Source organism: Heloderma suspectum, chromosome 2, assembly GCF_057233095.1.
Source record: "Heloderma suspectum isolate Gila_16-S chromosome 2, 16-S_ref, whole genome shotgun sequence".
In the NCBI taxonomy this organism is placed as follows: Eukaryota; Metazoa; Chordata; class Lepidosauria; order Squamata; family Helodermatidae; genus Heloderma; species Heloderma suspectum.
The window spans coordinates 12,891,925-12,914,374 of NC_139459.1; the positions used below are offsets into that span (position 1 = coordinate 12,891,925).

Consider the following 22,450-nt stretch of genomic DNA (forward strand, 5'->3'; position numbering starts at 1 on the left):
TGAGCTGCTAGACATCTCCACATGCTCAGATTCATTCCTGACATCAACAAAATATAAGTGGAGATTACAGGAATGTATTCATAGAATCCTAGGGTTGGAAGGGGCCTACAAGACCATTGAGTCCAACCCCCTGCTCCATGCAGGAAGCCTGATTCCCAGGCAGTCTCCCATCCAAGTACTAACCAGGGCTGACCCTGCTTAGCTTCCGAGATCAGACGAGATCAGGCACATCCAGCCCTATGTACCATAGGCTCTCTTGTGACTACTTCACTGGCAGTCTGCATTGGGGGTGGGTTTTAAGCTCCAGCAGCAGATGATATAATAATTACATTTGTAAAAAGGTTTTACATATTTATTTGATCTTTAGCTCATCCTTCCTGGAATGAGCTCACATGGGCTCACATGGTCCCCCCACACCCATTTTATCCTCACAAGAACCTTATGAGGTAGGTTAGGCAGAGGTTGAGGGTGTGTGGTGCAAGCTCACACAGTGGCTGAGTATGGATTTGAACCCAGGTCTCCTGGGCTCCAGCCTGACATCCCATCTGCTACAGCATGCTGGCTTGTATCCAATGGTATCTGTCCACCAGCAGAATGGAAACTGCTGACGGAATGAACTGTTCTGTCAGGAGCGCCCTAGCTGCCTCTTACAGTCCCCTCCAATAGCCAACTCAAGACACAAACGAAGAGGATTCTTTCCAAGGCTTTATTCCGTTTACAACTTAATGACTCTTTCAGATGCTAATCACCAGCGACTAAGCAAGGAACTGCACTGGGGTAGTTAGCAGAGTAGCCTAAGCTCCAGGTAAGGCAGTTGGTCCCCGTTTGAAGGAGGAGGGCGGGAAGACTCTGAACTTATGGGCTATGGAGAGGTCTTCCCTCTTACCCTTGGGTCCTCGGGACGTGACCGTTGTTTTAGCGTCAAGCGAGCAGAGCACCTCCTCTCGGCGCCCTCCATCTGGCGCTGCTCCTTCCATCTGCACTGCGCGTCTAGCAAGCCCCGTTCCCACACTTTCTCACTGCTAGGATCACCATCCCTCTCAGGAATGCAGGCAGGAGGAATCTCTCCCTGCCACTGTGCCTGTGAGAGATGAGCGAGCTCCTCTCCCACGGGTTGCTGCTCTTCCTCAGAATCAGAACTGTTTTGGGGCTCTATGGGCTCAGTTTCCACCCTGACATTTTCCTTTCCTTTGCAGCCCCCGGTTCCCCCCTCCCCAGATCTGGTCCAGAGGGTTGGGGGACTCTCTGAAGCAGGGTCAGGAGTCACTCTGGAGCAGATTGGGGCATACATGGGGGACTGAAACGGGGAGAAGAGCATGGGGAAGTCTCGTTGCTCTAACACAAAGTCCACTCATGCGGCATTGGAGTTAACCCAAAGGCACGTACATAGCAACCGCCATCTCAAATCCCTTAGCATGAATCCTTCACCTAGATCTCATGGTTTTTGTTTCGTTTTTTAAATACGGATATGGAAGTTCAGATGTGCCCATTAAATTCCACCAGCCATAATAGCATCACTGCTCATTCCAGTGGAGAAAGTGGATTCTTGGCCGCTCTCTTTCTTCATGCAGTTCTGTTCCCTCAATTTATGTCATTTTATTTATTTAAAATATTTTTAGGATGCCGTCTGGGGTACAAGGCCCTCTCAAGGCAGCTGAGATGATAAGACAGTGCCACAGTAAACACCAGAAGTAATTAAAGACAGTGACAATAATAAAAACAAATATCCCATCCCCCAAAGTATGCAAAGACTCATCCACTGGTCTGGCTTTGAGAAGAAGATGGGGCAATGCCATGAAAAGAAAGAATGACTTGGGCTGAAATCCTATGCACACTTACCCCGGAGTAAGCTCCATAGAATTCAATGGGATTTAGTCTGAGTAGACATGTATAGGATTGTGCTGTTAGAACAGGGTTTTTTAGGCTGCAATCCTATATACACGAACCTGGGAGTAAGTCCCATTGACCTCCATGGGATGTACTTCTGAATAGACATGCATAAGATTGCATGATTAGTGTTCATCGTCAGTAGCAACATTAGTAAGGGAAGAGTTGCAGAATTATGTTTTGTTTACCCGGCTTTCTAACTGGGAATTTTTTTGCATATTGTTTATCTGAAAACTGCAGGTAGTTTGGTGTGTAACCCTGTGTGGGAGGAGAATGAAATGAGCAGGAGGAGGAGAAGGAAGAAGAGAGAGAGAGAGAGCAGAAAATGATAGGGACAAGAAAAAGTGGGGAGAAAGGAGAGGAGGAATGCAGGAAAATGTAAAGTATCATCCTTTTTGCTAGAAGTGTAGGATGGAGTTGCAGCCAACTGGATGAGGAGGAGTGAAAGTTAAGCATTGGTATTCCATTGGGATTACTGTTTGGTGTGTGAGGTTTTGGCTAGACGTTTTGCTTTGAAAGCCATTCAGGAAGCATAAGAGCAGATGGAGAGATTCTGTTTGTGTTATTTTTGGACATTCGTACTCAGTATTTCAGACTAATGTCTGTGCCTTCCTCCCTTCCCCCTCCCCCAAACTCCCCTTTCATCTCTTTCATTTCATCTTCCTTTTTTCCCATCTTCCCTGCCCTTTTTTTTCAAATTGAGGGCAGCCAGTAGGTAGTTGTGACAGGCAATATCTTGGATGAATAGACTAGGGATGTGTGGAACCGCTCCCACTGCCCTGAGAATTTCCCTAGTGTTACCTTATCCCTTACCCTAGCATTGCTTGGATGATTTCTCCCTAGCTGAGACCTCCAAATTTGACTAGGGATTTCACTTCAGGTGAAATGTTGCATCAACCCTAGCACGTACAAGGGCCTTGCTCTCATTGAGGTAGTAAATCTATGTCTGGGCTATACCGTAACTGCAGGTGAAAGCTCACATAATGAGATATTTCTCCACCCAAACAAACAAAACAAACCCAAAGGTCCATTGCTACCCATAGAAGAGCATGCTGGGGAGAAAGCTACCCTAGAACACTTCTCCATGATGTCTAGGTTTTTTGTGTGCAGAAAGATTATTATTTTTTTAATATGGAGGACTATTTAATCTTGTGAGCCCTGACCTGCAGCCTGAAGTGGTACATCCTATAACAATGGTTTACCCCCTCAGTGAGGACTAGGCCTAAGTGTGACGAAACAGCTGGAGCAATGCACCCTGTTAGTGTGTCCATGGCTGGCTACATACAGCTAATGCTCAGTGGGTTGTGGAAGCCACTGCAATGACCTTTAGCACCACTACACAGGAAGATTTCAAAGTCCGCATAGCAAACACCCTTAGTGAATGTGAGCTCAGATATTTCAACTTCCAATATTGGCTGGAGAATGGAATGGAATACAGTCCTTTGTTTTATTTTATAAAGCTCTCACTTTTACCAGTAGAACAGCTTTATTTAGCCTGTTTTTCAGAGAACTGCTACAGTGCTTTTGGCCTTTCCTTTCAAGGCAGCTAAAAACTCCTTTGTCCTAATTTTGTTGCCTAGCTAGCTATGTTTTGCTGCAGAAAATGTCTGAGATAACGGCAAACCTTAAGTGATTCTGGTGGCCATGTTGGCTGTTCATGTGTCTGCCCCATTCACATATAAAGTAAAAGGTGGATGGATCAGATTTTAAAATCAAAAGGGCCACCCACAATCCAGTTCCTGCCCCCCATCTTGGTTCTCAAACAAGAAGTGAGTCAGGCTGGGGGACTTAATCTGAAAGACCATGTACAGGGCTCAGCTCCCTTTAAATTACACTCCTTTGATTTAAAATCGGACGTTCCCTGCATCCTTACTGAATGGGTTGGACACATGAAAAACAAACGTGGCTGCCAAAATTAGTTTGGGTCCATGCTAGACAGATCCTATCAGATCCCTGATGTGTTCACTGAATTCTTGAGGGGGAAGTGGGAATGCGCTTGCTAGGCACACCTCCAAAGCATCTGCTGCTCATGCCCTCAGCATCTGCATGTTCAGAAGCAGTCTGAAAGGAGCCCGACACACATGGGGCTCCTCCATATGAGCACAAACCCTGGCCATTCTGATGGAGGAGCCCTATATATGCACATTTCAGACTACTACCCAACATGGAACCACTGGGAGGCATGATCAGCAGCCACATCGGTGGGTGCATAGCTAGTGGAGCACAAGGCTATCAATGGCTACTAGTCCTGATGGCTATATGCTAGCTGTAGTATCAGAATGCGTATGTACACCGGTTGCTGGAGAACATAGGTGGGATGGAGCTGCTGCATTCCTGTCTTTCTTATGGTATGTATGTATGTATGTATGTATTTATTTATTCATTTCATTTCTATATCACCCAATAGCCGAAGCTCTCTGGGCGGTTCACAAAAATTAAAACCAAACAGCACACGATAAAACAATTTAAAATATATAGAACATTAAAACCACAATATAACAATACAATCACAATAAAACCTAGGAGCAGCGCAGGAGTTTAAAATACAAAATTAAAACAGCAAAGCTAAAAGTTTTGCCTGGGAAAATAAAAAGGTCTTCAACTGGTGCCGAAAGGAATACAATGTAGGTGCCAGGTGAACCTCACCAGGGAGCTCATTCCAGAGCTGGGGTGCCGCAGCAGAAAAGGCCCTCCTCCTAGTAGTCACCCGCCTCACTTCCTTTGGCAGGGGCTCACGGAGGAGGGCCGCTGACGATGATCTTAAGGTCTGGGCAGGCACATATGGGAGGAGGCGATCCTTCAGGTAACCTGGCCCCAAGCTGTTAAGGGCTTTGAATGTTAACACCAGCACTTTGAATCGGGCCTGGAAATGGACTGGCAGCCAGTGCAGCTGAAAAAGTACTGGCATAATATGAGCTCACAGGCCAGTCCCTGTTAACAATCTTGCTGCCCTATTTTGGACCAGCTGAAGTTTCTGGACCGTTTTCAAAGGTAGCCCCACGTATAACACATTGCAGTAATCCAGACGAGGAGTTATCAGAGCATGGATAACTGTAGCTAGGCTATCTCTGTCCAGATAAGGGCATAGTTGGTATACCAGCCTAAGCTGATAAAAAGTGCTGCGTGCCACTGAGTTCTCCTGTGCCTCAGGTGACAGTTCTGGATCCAAGAGCACCCCCAAACTACGAACGTGATCCTTTAGGGGGAGTGCAACCCCCTCCAGAACAGGTTGAATATCACCTAGCCGGTGATATTTCCTGGTCAACAGCTGGTTGGCCACTGTGTGAGCAGAATGCTGGACTAGATGGACCCTTGGGCTGATCCAGCATGGTTCTTCTTATGTTTTTGGTGGGCAAAATCCTGCTCCCTCCCCATGCATTCTGGGAATGTATGGGGGAGATGTTCTGAAAAGGACTAGAGGGAGATTCCTTTATTTCTGAAACCCATCCATCCATCACATAGGCTAGTGAATGACTTGGGGAGCACCCACTGCTAAAGGATTGTCGAAGCTAAGTGGATGGAGGTGGACCCAATCAATCCCTGGATGGGAAACCTATGGAAAAGCCATCTGAGCTGCTCTTAGATTTCTGAAAGCAGAGAGCAAGATATAAGTGTAAAAATGGATAAATAAATCCTATTCACAATGTGGGTGTGCTTCCCCCACACCAAACACAGAAGATACATCAGCAATGAAAGGTTTGGCATGATGAGAAATGAGCCAAGGAACGGTCTCAACCTTAGACAAAAGGCAACACTGACCTACTATTTATGTAGTTACTTAAACATGATTTAACCTATATAATACTCACTGGGATTTGGGCACATCATGTGAGGGGAGAGTGATGGTAGGAGGGAGAGGGAAGCCAGTTTCTAATGAGTCAAGAGCCAAGCACAATTAATTACATGTGAAGGACAGATAACAGACAGCCAACTGCCTTCAGCAGAGAGAAGCAAAATACCCTTGCAAACAATTAATCTGGCCATGTGAAGGAAAGGTCAGTCACTTTCTTTTCATACAGCGGAGGGGATAGTTTGCAGGTTGATAACAAGGTGGTTTCAATCATAATTTCAATCACCAAGAAAAAGAAGAGAACACTGATTTATATCACATCTCCGTTTCTTTGATTCATATAAATCCTGGACCAGCATGCATGCTACCTGGTAGCTATAATGATTACAAGCTATTTGGTTTGAGACCAGATGGAGTCTTTATACATCCTAGGAGTGTAATCTAAAACCTTTGGTCACACAGTCCACTTGGGCTGCAACATCATATCTGCTTAGAGACAGATTTTTATTTTTATTTTTGGCTTGGATTTTTCTGTAGACATGCAAGTCTGTTAAGCAAGATCATTTAGGCTGCAGGCCTATGAACATGTATTCTGGAAGGAGGCCCCATTGAACAAAGTAGGACTTAGTCTGAGTAGGTCTCCCCCCCCCCCATGGTTTGTCTTTTCTAAGTCCTAGCGGATCTAATGTAGCCCTAGCAGAAACGGAAAGCACATCTGCACTTACAGGTGTATGTGTATACATGTGCCTGGGAATAAGCCCCATTGAACTAAATGGGTCTTACTTCTGAGTAGATATAAGGTTTTGCTACAGGCAGTTTGCTTCTGGAGACAGCCAACTACCTCATATTCAACATAATACTTTGTATAACAAAGACAATATTTTAAAGATCTGCAATATATCCTCTGCTTTTCTGCCCACTGGGCTCTCAAAGCAGTTTGTTGTTGTTGTTCGGTCGTTAAGTCGTGTCCGACTCTTCGTGACCCCATGGACCAAAGCACGCCAGGCCTTCCTGTCCTCCGCTCCCTCCCGGAGTGTGCTCAAGTTCATATTCATTGCATCGGTGATGCTATCTAGCCATCTCATCCTCTGCCGTCCCCTTCTCCTTTTGCCTTCAGTCTTTCCCAGCATCAGGGTCTTTTCCAGGGAGTTTTCTCTTCGCATTAGGTGGCCAAAATATTTGAGCTTCAGCTTCAGTATCTGTCCTTCCAATGAGCAGTCAGGGTTGATTTCCTTTAGGATTGACTGATTGGACCTCCTTGCAGTCCAGGGGACTCGTAAGAGTCTTCTCCAGCACCACAGTTCGAAGGCATCAGTTCTTCAGCGCTCAGCCTTCCTTATAGTCTAGCTCTCACAGCCATACGTTACAGTAATGTAAACCAGGAGCTTAAGATTACTGCTCAAAATCTGTACTGAAATATGAAGACTTATTAAAACAAGAAGTAGCATACTCTATAACAGAGGTACATCCAGTCTCCAACGCCAGTCTTCAAAAGCCTGGTAATAAGATAGTTCATTAAGTTCAGAATCTGTTTTTTAAATGTTTTAATTATGGGTTTTATTATTTTGTTCACTGCTCTGAAATTTTTGATCTGAAGTGGTACATAAATATTGTAAAAAACAAACAAACAAATAAAGCTGGTGAATATGACACATAAGTCATTTAGGGTGCAATCCTATGCAAGTTTAGACAGAAAAGAGTTCTACAACTCCCAGTATTCCACAGCCAGCATGGGGAATGCTGGGAATGGCCGGAGTTTTTTTCTGTCTAAATGTGCATAGGATTGCAACCTTATGGAATTTACTGCCATAAGTCATCATGATGGCCACTTTAAAAGGGGATTAGACAGATTCATGGAGGATCAGTCTATCAGTTCATATCAACCACCATTATGGCTCAATAGAAACTCCAGGTTCAGTAATGGGAAGGGAATGGCTTCAGTGGAGAACTATTGTCTTCAGGCTCTCCTATGAGCTTTGTGGAAGCATTTAGCTGGCTACTGTTGGAAATACAATGCTGGGTTCTTGATGCAATCCAGCAGGGCTCCTGCAGGAAGAAATTATATGATATGGGTGTAACCACCAAAAACCGTCCCTTTTCTTAGTACTAGTTGATCTCAATTGAGAAAGTGGTGGCTCCTTAAGTCATGCACCGTGTGCAGTTCAGCATTCATGGAAATATTCATATTTTTTCATTAAAAATAATAATCTGGATCTATGTTGGAAGCATCTTGTATTCCAATTAAATTGAAGGTGTTTCACCAACACTCCTCTTCCTCCTCCTCTTCTTCAGTTTTTCAACTGGTAACATTTTTTGGTTGTCATCAGAATGCACTGAGAACCAGAAATCCTCTGATCTCTTGAACTTCCATAGACTAATTCCTTTATTCTTTCACTTCAACGTTCAGCAATTTGGAGATGCTTGATAGAGCAGAGTCCTCTATATGATATCTCCAAATTGTTGAAATTAAACCTTTGTTGTCCACTACCCTAGTTCCCCTGTATTACATGCCTCAATCTTCAGCAAAGTTCTCATTAATTAATAGTTCTGTCACAAGGTCACAGGTATCAACCATGAGTTCCTTTCTTATCACGGAGTACGTTCAGATGACATTGATCACCATTATTTGTGTCCCAGAAGCGTCAATTTGTGTTGCTTGACTTTGGCAAGATCGTGGGTTAGAGAGTGCTGGCTGTTCCTCACAACTGACTGATAATTAGATATCTTACAGATGGTGATGTGGGCTGTATAGGAGCAAGTCTCCATAAATGGCACCTTTTTTGACATTCACACTTTCCTTCTAGTCCTTTGGAATGTGGCAGCAAATCCCTACTGACCCTTTGCAACTCTGATTGAGCTATTAGGGTGGGTAAAGATATATTCCTTTCCCCCCCGCCCCAATCCTAAATATTAGATCTTGAAGCCTAACCCTGACTCCCCTCCTGCCCTTTAGTCATTTTGTGGCTGCCAAGATTTGGACGTAAAGGCCAATGGATTAGACCAGGAAAAGGTCAAAGGTTAAATGAGAGTGGTTAGCAGCAGGCAAAGAGCTGTGATTGAAATATTTGCTGAATGCTGACAAGCTGCAGAATAGAGCTAGACAAGTGGCAAATTCTGTTTTCTCTCCTAATTAAGAAAAAAAATATTTGAATGGTATTCAGGCAGCCTGCATAATGCATCAGAGAGAGGGAGGGAGTCAGACAGACAGACAGACAGACAGACAGACAGACAGTCACTGTGTCCATACTGGGTAGCATCCAAGGGCAAATTTTACACATACATTTTAGTCAAGCCAATTAATTTTATTAAGGTTGCGATCATGTGCATGTTTAGACAGAAAAGGGTCCTAAAAGTCCTAGCATGCTCCAGTCAGCTGTGCTTTTAATGGACTTTTTAAAATGGTCTTTTAAAAAGTGCTTTATGCTGGGAGTGATAGGACTTTTTTTCTGTCTAAACATGCATAGGACTGCAACGTTCTACAACTCCCAGCATGCCCCAGCCAGAAAAAACCTCCTACAACTCCCAGCATGCCCCTGCCATCATGGCTGGCTGGGGCATGCTGGAAGTTGTAGGACTCTTTTCTGTCTAAACATGCATAGGAATGCACCCTAAAGGACTGAAATTATGGGAACATAGGAAACTGCCTTGCACAAGGTCAGACGCTTTGTCCATCTAGCCTAGTTTTTGTCTGTATCAGCTCTCCAGATTTCTTCTGTTTCAGACAGAAGTCTTTCACATCACCTGCTACGTGAGCCCCTCTTTCTTTGTCTTTCTTCTTTTAACTGGAGATGCCAGTTATGCATGTGCTGAGCTATTATCTTGCCGCCTCCCTACATATCTGATTGGCCAGATCCAGTGGAGGCTGGTGGCTCTGATTTTGGTGGGGCTACGAATCCACTCTGGTTTTCAGTCAAAACCAGCCAGAGCTTTCTAGGGTACTGAGCTTATTTATGGGATAGAGTTCAGCACCTTGGATTTCTCCTTTACAGTTTTGGCTGATTCTGACTGAAGCCCAGAATTGATTCACAGCCCCACTGAAATTAGAGCCACCAGCCTCCACTGGCCGGATCAACATTTCTTTTGGGGTTGTTACCAGTATGATTGCCACAGGTGACTATGGGAGGAATTGCAGTTCACTGGTAAGAGGACATGCTTTGCACACAGAAGGTACCAGGTTCTGTCCTGGGTATCTATCTACTCAAGAGCTGTAGACAATACCAGGCAAGATGCACACATAAACTGACCTGCTATAACATTGCTTCCTGTGTTCCTATGATTTGCCCTTGAAATCAGCAGACAGAGCACTCAAACAGAGTGCTTCTGGGGCAGGAGTAATGGCAGCACAACCTGAGTTCAAGACCCGCTCCCTAGCCCTACAGTAGTAGGGCCTTACATGCAGCTCCTACCTGATCTGGTGCTGTAGAATTTGCTGCTGTAGCACACGCACCTCGTTTTAAAGCTAAATTTGGCATTTCTAGGCCACTGTTGTGATTTCAGCGGCAAATCCCCAATACTTTTGCTGTTGCCACTGGCAAAATTTGGCATCATGTGATGGTGGCAGTGGCGGAGGTATGCCCCCGGGGGATTCCAGAGGGGGTGCAATTTGCCCCTGGAACTCCTGAAATTGCCCACCCCTGCCATACAGACATAGGTCAACATGACAAGAGACCATGAAAGATGAAATACCTAGAAAATTATTTTGTTTAAAATGTCAGCTACAGTTCATAGGGAATTCGGCAGCAGGTACCACATTTCTGTGGTGAATTGCATCCCTGCACGGAATTGTGGAAGTTGAATGGCCAGGAAATAACATCTGCTCTCGCAAATCTGGAAGGGCGTATGTTGATGAGATCATAGAAAAAGAGAGATCTGGAAGGAAGTGTTGCTTCCCTGATGCATCACAAAATCAGCTAAATATGCTAATTTTTGGTCTGTTCACTGATCTCTTTCTCTCCCACTCACATCACAACCTTAAACAGAGGAAATTCCATTCAGATTTGTGTGTGTCACCGTAATCTCTCAAAGCATCTTTTGCTCTGACTCTCAACTTCTAGGAAGAGATGACTCAGAATTCCTCACAGAAATGCCCCATCCTAAAGCTCTCTCTCGATTGAAGCTGATAAGGCCAGCAAGGGATTTCAATTACAGCAATTCCTGCCTATCTAGAAATCTGTGGTTAGTAGAGATGGTGGTGGAAAGCAAAGTGAGAATGGTGGGGGAACAACCCCCTCCCCCCAAAAAACCCTACCACCACAACTGATTGGACTAATAAGTGAAGAAATGAGACAACATGGCCAGTTCACTTTGCTTCTACTCATACTCTAATCTCATAAACCCCAAAATGAGCTTGTAAAAACATTTTCTGCAGAACGCCATGTCCGCTAATAAAAGCAAGAGCAAAGAAGGGTTTTTGGCAAGAGACAGAGCAGCCGTGGGCCACATGTAACATTACGTCTGGGGTCTCAGAGGCCCTTAGCTCCTTAAAGATATCCCAGAGAAGCTCAGAAGCTTTTACGGTCAAGTGTGGGTTTTGTTAAAGCAGATGATGTTTGTCACAAGGCCTGCAAATACTGCTGGTTATTAAGTGCAGGAAACCTAACCGTGAGTCATGGTTATGGGTGTTTGGGCTTAATGCCATGAGATTTGAGGATTTATTTTTGGGATTGCCTTTAGGATAGACAGACTTCTGAGTTTGTTTCCGTGGTCTACTACAGGAAAGATGGAGGACTTTGCTGCACTTGCTTTGTACCTACTATTTGTGAGAGTACAAATATATGGACTGAAGTTGCCATCCACCAAGAGTGCTCTTCCCAAAAGATAGAGGCAAACCTCTCCTTCCTTGTGGGATATTTATTAATTTAGAGCATTTATATCCTTTCTTCCATCATAGAACTCAAGGTGGCAAACATGGGGTTCCCATTTGATCTCCCACCTAGCACTGAGCTGCTGAGCTTCGGCATGGTAGCACATAACTACCACGTCGTCGTCTTGCTGGGAAATATGTGTATGTGGCAGCTCGCAAAGTGGGATCATTGAGCCAGTGTGGCTACTGGTTAGAGTGTTGGACTGGGACTTGGGAGATCCAGGTTCTAGTCCCCACTTGGCCATGAAGCTCACTGGGTGACTTTCGGCCAGTCACTGACTCTCAGCCTAACCTACCTCACAGGGTTGTTGTGATGATAAAATGGAGAGGAGGGGGACCATGTGAGCAGCCTTGGGTTCCTTCTGGGCAGGGGAAAGGCAAGGTATAAATGTAATAATAAATAAAATAGAGAAATACTGTGGCAGTTGTTAAAATGTTACGTCAGATTTGTAATTCTTTAGGTGTAGGAATCGAGTTGTAAACATCAGGCAGGATGGAAAGAGTAAGCAGTACTGTACTAAAAAGTACAGGAAGCACATGAGCTGGTAATGAGAATTAGTGTGATGTATTGTCAATATTGATGTATTGACAAAGGGTCTGAGCTGTGAACAGGTAGTACTTAGTTCAAATCTTGCCTCTACTTTGGTCTTACTAGGTAGCCTTAAGCAACCCCCCCCCCCCCGTGTGTGTTAGCCTCACTTCTTCCATCTGCATAGGAAAATAATATTGGCCTTCCTTGTGAGGTTCTTGTAAGGATTCCTAAAAAAAAGTACATTGGAACACTCTAAAGCACAGTCTAAATGCTGAATATTATGATTATACAAAAATGACATTATAACCTATTGAGATACAATAAATGATACCATATGAACCTGGCAAAGCTTGACTAGTGAAAATAAAGTTTAAGCTAGGTTAGACTGAATTTGAAACCAAACTTGGACAATAATTTCAAAGCTGTGCATATGGAAAATGGGGTTATTTTGTTTTCAGTTGCCCCCAAGTACTATGGATACTTATTTCCTGGTCTTTCTTGCATCCATTTCATCTGTAGAGCCTAATTCTCCCCCTACATCCAAGTAACTTAAGACCAGTTTTACTGCTAATGAAAAAGAAAAGGAATGTGTATGCATGTGCGCGCACCGCGTGCACGCCCCCCCCCCACACACACACAGACAAAGGGATCAGATTATTATTTCTTAACCTTACAAAGTGAGTCAGGATATGTTTTAACTGTTTCTTCTTCAGAATTCTAATTTGACAGCAGAGAGGCAGAGTCACTTCCTTTGGACTTTCTACATCTCGAGCCCTGCAATAATAATTTGTATGCTTCTTATGAGCACAAAGGCAGGAGGAGATTGGAGAGAGGAAGCCAGCCTTCAAACATATGGGCTAGGATGAGATTCTGGGGGCCTACCTGCATATTATGGAGATGTAGGGGCACCAGCGACTGCTTGTCCTTTTATAGGTCTCCCTGGTAATGTTCCGTGAAAGAAATTTCGTGTCATCATTGCACTTGGTGGATTGTATCCAATGTTAGTCTAACTTGCCCCATTATTGTCACTGGGTGTACTCTGCGTAGGACTGGATACAACCTAGTGTTTCTCTGTCCCCTGTGATTGGCAGCCAGAGAATTGGAATGGGAGCAAGGAAACACTGCACACGATAGCGCTATTTTGAGATGGGGAGTGGCTGAATGCCAACCCCAGTGCTGATGTGCCCCCTGGCCACATACCTCCGGGGGCTATGTGTATTTTTTGGGTCTGAATAGGCTCCATGCTTGTACAATTCTTCCTCATGGTCCGGAACCTTGATTGGTCCAAGGTTCCTGATCCCGAGGAAGAGTCCCACATGCATATAACTGTGTGTGCATAGGGCCCTTTCGGAGAAATGCCATGCATGTGACTGCTGGAGGGGTATGGCCAGCAGATGTGTCATGCAGTCACTGAATGCTTGAGGGTTTTAGCCTGAATAGCCCTTTAGATATTATGGGCAGTGGAGGCTGGTGGCTCTGATTTTGGTGGATCTGAGAATCCATTCTGGGTTTCAGTCAGAACCAGCCAGAACTCTAAAGGACCTTTCCAAGGGACTGAGCCTATTTGGGGGATACAGTTCAGCACCCTGGGTATCTCCTTTAGAGTTCTGGCTGGTTCTGACTGAAACCCAGAGTGGATTCACAGCCCCACTGAGATCAGAGCCACCAGCCTCCCCTGATCATGGCAGACATTTCTCTTGCCAAATGTTATTGGGAAGATTCATGGTTGGCAGCAGCCATCCATCCCCTGTTACTAGCAGTCAGGCCCTGACAGCGTGGGTTAGCACGCAGCCCCTCTTCCAGTGGCATGTAAACAGTCCTACATCTTAAAACACAATCATGGCAGGCCAGCATATGCAGCCATGAGTGCGTTAGGAGTTCCTTCTGTTTAGCATTCCAGTTTAGTTTTTACTAGCAGCTGCCAAACTGGCATGGCCATTTTTAAAGGGAACACAATAACCCTAGGTAAGTTGTGCCTCATGAAAGCATGACCGTGTGGTACAAAACATAATTTATCACAGTCTTAAATTCTGTAGAAGCTTTCAGGATGTGGTAACGTGTTCTGTGGGGAGAGTTTTTTCACCACACTATTAATTGTCAAGCAAAGGGCCTCTTGAGACAATTGGCAGAACCAAGTGTTTTCCCTGGACTGTACCAGTTGCAATGTTCAAAGATGCGAATGGCTTTCCAGGTATGCATAGGAAAACTCCCTGCAGATAAAAAGCTAGCAAGTCAAGGAAAAGGATCCTACCTAGACTTCCTAGTTTTCTATGTGCAGGAAGGTGGTCACTGTTGTTTCCGGGGGCAGGGGATTTAAAATTCCCCTCCATCCCCTTTGCACACACTGGCGACCTGAAGATGAACAGTCTATTAAATTCTTTGCCATTTGATTCTGTTTATGTTTAAACAAAGTCAGTCCTGGGAGAGGAGTTGAAGCTAATTGGAATGGGAATGCCTCATTCTAAAGAAGAATATATATTCCTGTTTGACCATGAAAACGCTAATAGAATAGGTCCTGCACTCCTTTCCAAATAGGTTGTTGCCCAGAGAGGGGAAAATGTGCTTCCTCATTTAGAAAACCAAATAGAGGAGAACTTCCTTTAACTCTCCTTCCATAGTACATCACCATTCTCCCATTGGGAGGGGTTCCGAGGAATGGACATTGTGCTCATGTACTGAAACCATGTGTGGACAGACTCCTGAACAGCACCATCAGAAGTAAATTCCTACACTGTGCTGCTGTTTGCATGAAGTCAGCCTAGGCCACTGCGACTTCCAACAGCAGAGCCAATGAGTCACTGTTGCGTCTTGGCTGTTTTGTTAGCTTAGGTCCTGTGGGACTTTGCTTTAAGTAATTACATAAGTACAGCAATGGATTAATTTAAAAGAAGAAGAAGAAAAGCTACAACTGTAAGCAGTACAATGCTAATCAGAAAGCAACTATACTGGTGTGTATGGGGACAACTTGACCAGTATATATGGATTGGAGATTGGGCCGAATGATAAGTGGGGCGGATGGATCCAGAAAGTTGGGAGAGGATTCATTTGTGGCAGGCAGAATTAGTTCTGCTAAGGCTTCTTGGAAGAGGAGGGACCACTCCGCTATACACAGCCAGAACCTAGAAAAGTTGAAGATGACAGTTTGAGGTCAATAATATATCAATTGAGACAAGGAGACCAATTGAAAGGAAAAGCCCCATAATAATGAGCCATAACAAATTATTTGAGAAAATGAATTCACTCCATCCAGGGGATCTGCTGACATCATAAACCACTCCTGCTCTTTGTGGTTTATGATCTCACCAGAAGGTTCCTCTCCGCCAAGGGATTATTTGCTTGTATCAACCCATCCATTATTGTCTCCATAATTGCTTCCACAGTGCTCTCATAGCAGAAGAGATTTCCTATAGCTGAGTGCTTGTATCCCCAATAGTTGTCACCCTCTGGGTCAAGTTCCTCAATCTTCTGCAGGTTGTGTAACTATACTGGGAAGAAGGTCTTACAGTAGATGGGAAATGCTTCTTATTTAAAAAGGGGAAAAAAGCCAAACCTGATTCCACCCCCCACCCCCCGCATACACACACACACACACACACACACACACACACTTCCTCTTTATTTTAACCCAAAGGAGAAACCACAGAAGGTCATATTTCATCTTCTAAGAAGAATAGGAATGGAGGGAAAGTAGATTGTCATCAAGTACAACCCAAGCCAAGAGTCCACTAAATCAGAATTGCACAACCAGCACGATAGCAATAAATTGGAATAATGTGTACAGGAAATGAAGAAAGGAGTGAAGGAGCACTGGAATTGGTTTGAGGAACTCTTCAGTGCAGACAAGAAACACAGAAGGAATCACATATATAGAAAGATTTTGCTAAATAATAATTTGGCGCTAGTTGTATTCCCCCCCCGCCCCCAGTGACACAGCAGGTTATATAATACATGGTGGTTCCCATTTCATTAGGACTATAACAGTTTTTAGTTTTTAGTTTTGTTTTATAAAGGGGTTGCAATTGCTGAGATAGGTTGCACTCTTGCGAAGTGTAATAATGTGGAGGGTCAATTCACACTGGACTGATCAGTCACAGCCAAGCTGGGACTGTGGATGAAAATCCAGACCTGGGGTAGATGTTTCCTAACCCAGGACCACTGAGATTGGTCTCTGAAGTTGGGAATTAAACAAGCAGAAGGTACTGTTTTGTTGTCCAGGCAAGGTCAAATTCCAGACCCCTGCTATTTATACCAGCTGGGTAAAGGGCAGAATTTTGTTAAGTCTGCAAACTGACCTAATTTGCACATCCTGGACGAATATGCCAATTGGAACAGAGTTATTTGTTCAGGATTGCACACTTCTCCAAATTTTGTGATGCAGTTCTTGGCTAAAAAAAAATGTGTATAAATAGGTGTATATTAGGGAAAGGTCTTCCAGGATTCCAAATCATGTGGAGAACTTACTTGAGTAGAAAAGGGTCCCAGCTGCAGGTCAGCCCTCAACACAGGTGGAAGGAATCGTGAAATGGGGCCCATCCCTGTTCTCCCCCTCAAGTGATGGTAACTGCCTGTGGTAGGGTGGTGGTGGGGAGGTGGAGAGAACACCTGAATAGGGCTCTTGTTTAAGGTACAAATTGCTCTTCATATTCAGTATAAGGGGCGGGTGTCTTGTCTTTTAGACAGCATAGGTCACTGTAAAGTGCTCACATCCTGCTAAGCACTGAACAGATTAGAAATGAGAATGATGTGGGTACAAGTGCATTGCTACCTTCAAGACACAGCATTTATGAAGGATACCTAATTTTTAATACTGTTCGGGGGGCTGGACTGTGGCATATTGTGCTCAGGATATAGACATGATGTTGTCCACCATCCTTCCAATGTACAGCTTCCTTCCTCTTCATCCCAGGAACGTCCTCAACAAGAGGCAAAGAGTGGGCAAGCCATTGAGTTTTCTGTCCATTTTTTGATTGGGTAACCCCAGTGGATGGCTTTTGCTTTATGAAGCAAATCTAACTGAAGACTGTGTTTGCAGAAGTGACTTTTACTCCGCGTGAGATTATCTCATTTCTGTAAGTCACCTGGAAATATCTGTTCTGCTAACACCATAATTCAAGAACGTAGGAAGCTGCTGTACGCCAGATCATACCATTGGTCCATCTAGGTCAGTTCTGTATATATTGGGTGGGGAACCTCTTTCAGTCTGAGGGCCAAATTCAGAGAAGCTCTTGGTGGGTGGGACCAAAGGCGAAAGGGACCCAAAGGCAAACCCCCCCACCAGTATATTGTAGCTTAAAGCTCGTACTTCCAGTAACTAAGCCTTAGGAGAGGCATGCCAGACTTCTTGTTGTTGCTGCTGTTCAGTCGTTCAGTCGTGTCCAACTCTTCGTGACCCCATGGACCACAGCACGCCAGGCCTTCCTGTCCTGCGCTCTCTCCCGGAGTGTGCTCAGGCTCATACTCATCGCATCGGTGATGCTATCTAGCCATCTCATCCTCTGCCGTCCCCTTCTCCTTTTGCCTTCAGTCTTTCCCAGCATCAGGGTCTTTTCCAGGGAGTTTTCTCTTCGCATTAGGTGGCCAAAATATTTGAGCTTCAGCTTCAGTATCTGGGGTAAAATGCACATTTGCTTCTTTTAAAATGTCCAGCTCTCCAGCTGAGAAGCCATGCCACAGATTTCAAAGGCTGTCGTCATTTGGTGAGCGAGATCTCGCTGGTAAATAAATAATGTACAATAATACAAGTGCCCTTCTCTCTCTTCCTCTTCAGAGGCCTTTCGCTGTCCTCCCCACTGCCCCCCAGGGCCAGCTTATCCCCCAAGGAGACAGACAGCACCTGGGATCCCTGCTCATTTGCATGCAGCATGAGTTGCTGTTGCCTCTTCGCCAAGCAGGCTGTGCTCTCTGTCTCCAGCTGCTGCTTATGTGGGGAGGAGCTGCACCTTGCCATGATCTGATGGGGGTTTTATGGGAATTCTCCATGTGTTCTGACTCGGCGCCATCCATGCTAAGAGGAACCGAGGGCATCTTGGGATGTTCTTTTCTTTCTTTCTACTGGTCTGGATTCTTTATTGTTCAGTAGACTCACACTCAAGTGTGAAAGCATAATGAAGCAATGGCACATGTTCCCGCGGGGTCTCAAGAGGACCTTAGCCTTCACAAGCAAATGCAAGGTCAAGACAAAAATCTTTGCTCCGCAGGTCTTGTTTTCAGTGGCAGTCAAATTGTTAGATTAAAGGAGGCGTAGCCATCTTATGGCATGATCTAGGATATGCCTGTTATGGTTTCTTTCCCTCCTTTCTGTCACCAATAAACTAGGTTCCTTATAAGTTCAGGATCTTCCTTACAACCTCCTATTCCCCCCCCCTTTATGGTGGTCTTAAATACCTGCCTGCCTGCCTGCCTGCCTGCCTGCCTGCCTGCCTGCCCGCCCGCCCATCCATCCATCCATCCATCCATCCATCCATCTATCTATCTATCTTCTATCTAGCCATGTAACTCCTATAGATATTGTTGGACTTGTATCCTACCACTCTACCTTTTAACCATGGCCATTTAGCACCATTTCCTCCAGTCTTCAGTCACTTCTTCTTTTAAGGAATCAGTTTGAACTCTGATAAGGAATAGTGACTCTGAGCATGTACAGAGTATATATTTTATCTCACCACTTCCACATGCAACGTCTAAGAACATGGTTTCATTCAAAGGAAGTTGGCAGGTCTCTTTGTGTAGCCTTGTGCTCCAGCAGCACCTTTCATCTTGGGAATTAAGTACTCCCCATGTTTCCAGTCTCATAATACCTCCATTAAACCTTGTGCCATTACATGGGTACTTCCTTCTTTTCCATGGCACTCTTTCCTTTTCTGCAAGGTAGTTTCTCAATGCACTCGCCCAAACATCTAGTCTGAAAAAAAAATGTCCCTGTGTCCTCACTGGCATGTTACATTTTAGGCCACAATACCCTTGTGCAGCCATCCCCAACTGGGTGCCCTCCAGATGTTTTGGTCTTCGCCTTCAGTCAGTCCCAGTCAGCCTGGCCAATGGCTGAGAATGCTGGAAGTTGTTGTTCAAAACATCTGGATTGGGAAAGACTGCCCTAGTGCTAGGAACCTGTGGTAATGTACTGAACACCTTGTCTTCTTAGGGACCCAGTGAATTTGAGTAGCACACATACTCAGTGTCCCTGATTGAACTTTTCAGCTGAAGACCTCTTATTCTAGATCGCAGGCACATCAAGTATAGCTCCCCTTCCCCCTGAAAAACATGGCCAAATATGTACGTGAAGATGCTCTGTTATTTTCTTGCATTGCATGCTGGGAATGATCAAGATTTGGTTCTTGGCCATTTCCCCTGCAATGAGAGCTTTCAGCATTGAAGCTGAGAGTCTGAGATCTTTTCCCCTTCCATTTGGGGCAGGCAACAGAAGACCAGATTAGAGCAGAATGCCACTGAGAAGTGGCCTGCTCGGTCGCTCGCTCGTTTGCTTGCTTGCTTCCTTCCTTCCTGAGAAGTGGCATCCCTTCCTGTTACTACCACAGACTCTCAGCCCCTGCAGCGGCCCTGCGTAAGCCAATCCTTGTCAGTTCAGCTGGGTTTTCTCCATGAGAAGAGGGAAATCCTTTCTGCCTCTCCTCGTATGGCCAGAGGCTTCTCTGTGGGAAGCTCCTTGATAAGGGGAGGACCCCGTTCTCTTTGCCAAAGGAGCCATGTCTGAGCTGATCTATCTGAACAGGTTATATAAACAGGCCTCTGTTTGGGTTAATTGTCACTAGTTCTGCCGCTCTCCATTACTGATCTATCCGGGAGTCTGGCCAAGGAGCAGATGGGAGAGGCAGCATCTCCTCTTCTCTCTCCTCCTCCTCCTCCTCCTCCTCCTCCTCGTCTTTGTGTCTGACTTTACCTTTCTCTTTATTCCATTTTGCGCTCCCCCTCTTCCCCTTCCCATCTTGATCAAATAGGCCAGATGGCAGGGAGAGCAACAGTGAACAAGAGGAGCAAGGCATATGGACGGCCTGTTTAATTCCTATGCCTGTTGGGGAGAACACTGAGGGAAAGGAGGAGGGACCGTGAATGGAGATTTAACAAAAAAAAAAGTGGAGGAAGAAAGAATGAAAGGAAGAAGGGGGAAGGAAATGGTTTTTGCCCATCCCCAAATAGTGGCTAACAGAAACTGGAGTCTGCAGAAAGCTCAGTGTGAAGCAGAGCTCAGTGGGCAGAGCTCACCAGCTGTTTTGGGGGAGTTGTATTAGCTATGATGAAAAAAAAGTCTTTGAGCATGCACAGAATACCTTGAATTGAGTCTTTCTCTTTGCCAAAGGGAGATCTCTCCCCCCCCCCCCATGCAAATAGCACCTTCAGAGGAAGAATTTTCCTCAGGATCTCACCAGGGTAGGGAGGGCTTCCATTCTCTCTCTCCTGCAATCTTGATAATTATCAACCCCCTTCCTTTGTTTCTGTTTGCATTTTTAATGCACATGAAATGCAAAGACATATTTGACAGTGTGTCTGGTTTGGTCTTGAGACTCTGGTATGATTGATAATGTGACCACGCTGTTGTAAACTGCCCGATGTGTCTAAAGCTACCAACAACTAAGCCTTAAAACTGAGATATTAAATTCTATAAAATTCATATTGACAATTTAGTGTGGAACGCTAATTGATAACGATATCACACAGAGTCATAAACCATCTTCAAAAGTGTTTGGGAATGAAAATACTTTACCTGCTTCCCAGATGACTGCTGAATGGGGCTTAGTTGAATCTTTTTGGCAGAGCACTCTGTAGATCCAAGAAAACATCTTCACACTCCATTTCCTCCAGACTTTGTGGGCGGGACAGAAGTGTTACAGGGATGCCCTAGCTGGGACTAAAAGGCAAATTGGTTCATATGTGCCTATATTGGGCTTTATAGGGAAGCTTAGGCACTTTGGGGCTGGGAGGTGACAAGTACACAGTGAATGGCATCAGGACTGTTTATATGAGTTCCCGCTCACCCCAGCTCACCCATCAGTGCCTGGAACAATCTTCAAGGGCAGACATGCATAAAGCGTGTTGCAGTACCTGAGTCTCCAGGTTACAAAACCATGAATGACAATAGTAGCACTTTTCCTGTGCTCCCCCAATCAGCCTCTATAAATTCATGATCAAGAAAATGTTCAAAGTCCAAAGGAGGGGTCAGAGTTACCAGGTAAACTGAACATTTTCACTTCAGAGGTATAATGCATTCAGTGCTGTTTCTGGTGCAAGGAGTATTAACGTGCATCATGATTTCAGCTGGACTATATAGCTCAGCGATGGAGCATATATATGCTTTGCATGCAGAAGATCCCAGATTCAGTCCTTGCCTTTTCTAGGCAAAGGACTCTCATGTATGTGGAATGGAACCCATTTCTTCCTTCCTGAAACCTTGGAGAGCTCCTGCTAGTCACTGTATAACAACCTTTCCCAACCTGGAGCCCTCCAGGTGTGTTGGGCTACAACTGGCATCATCTGTAGTTAAGGGATGATAAGGGTTGGATTATGGGGATAATGGTAATTGTAGTTCAGCACATCTGGAGGACATAAGGTTGGAGAATGTTGTAACAGAAACTACTGGGGCAGTGGGCCTAATGGCCTGACTCTTTATAAGCAAGTTTCATATGTTCAGGTTTGCTTTATACAAAGCTTACTTCTTAATGAATCAATTGGTAGTGTCCTGTATGTTTTTTTTTCCTTAGACCTCTGAAAGTGGAGTAGCTAGGAACTTGCCTTTCTCCTTCTCCATGAAAGTTGAAAATTCAGGGACTATATCTGGGATACTCTTGAGTGGGCCATGCCCCGACAGAAAGAATGTCTGTGGTGCACATTTTTTTTAAACTAGGGGAGAGGAAAAAAAGAAAGGAAAAGAAAGTCCTGGTGAACCTTGGACTACAAAATGGTTCCTATGCAGTTGCCAAAATGTATTCTTGATATCTATATGCAGCTACATAATAGCTTTAATAATGTTCGTAATAACTCCTGGCCAAGAATGCTGACCTAATAACCCATTTCAGTTCGGCAACTTAATCGCGGGGATTGTGTCTCTGTGTCTAGGAATTAATATATAAAATATTAACATCCAAATACAAATGCCAACATCACTGTTCTCATATAGGTCACAGAGGACTGAGGGGGGAAATAATAGAATAACAGAAACAGTAGAATATTAGTATAACCGGTGGTCCACAGTTGACATATGGCGATGGTACATTCCCAAGTCCTAGGCCAGCCTGATTGTTTCACTAGGTGCAATTTCTAATGCTGCAGTTTTTGGAAGCCCTGCACTTGAAAACCCTGAGCAGAAAGAAGAAACTGAAGCTTAAACTTACTCCACCCCTCCTGTGAGGCATGATCTAGACATGAT

General features: G+C 44.7%; 1 protein-coding gene across 1 annotated transcript in view; it reads left to right on the forward strand.

Annotated features, from left to right (window-relative positions):
- Positions 1–22,450, forward strand: part of SETBP1 (SET binding protein 1) — a 356,127-nt gene that overhangs the window by 58,814 nt on the left and 274,863 nt on the right. The window lies entirely within an intron of this gene.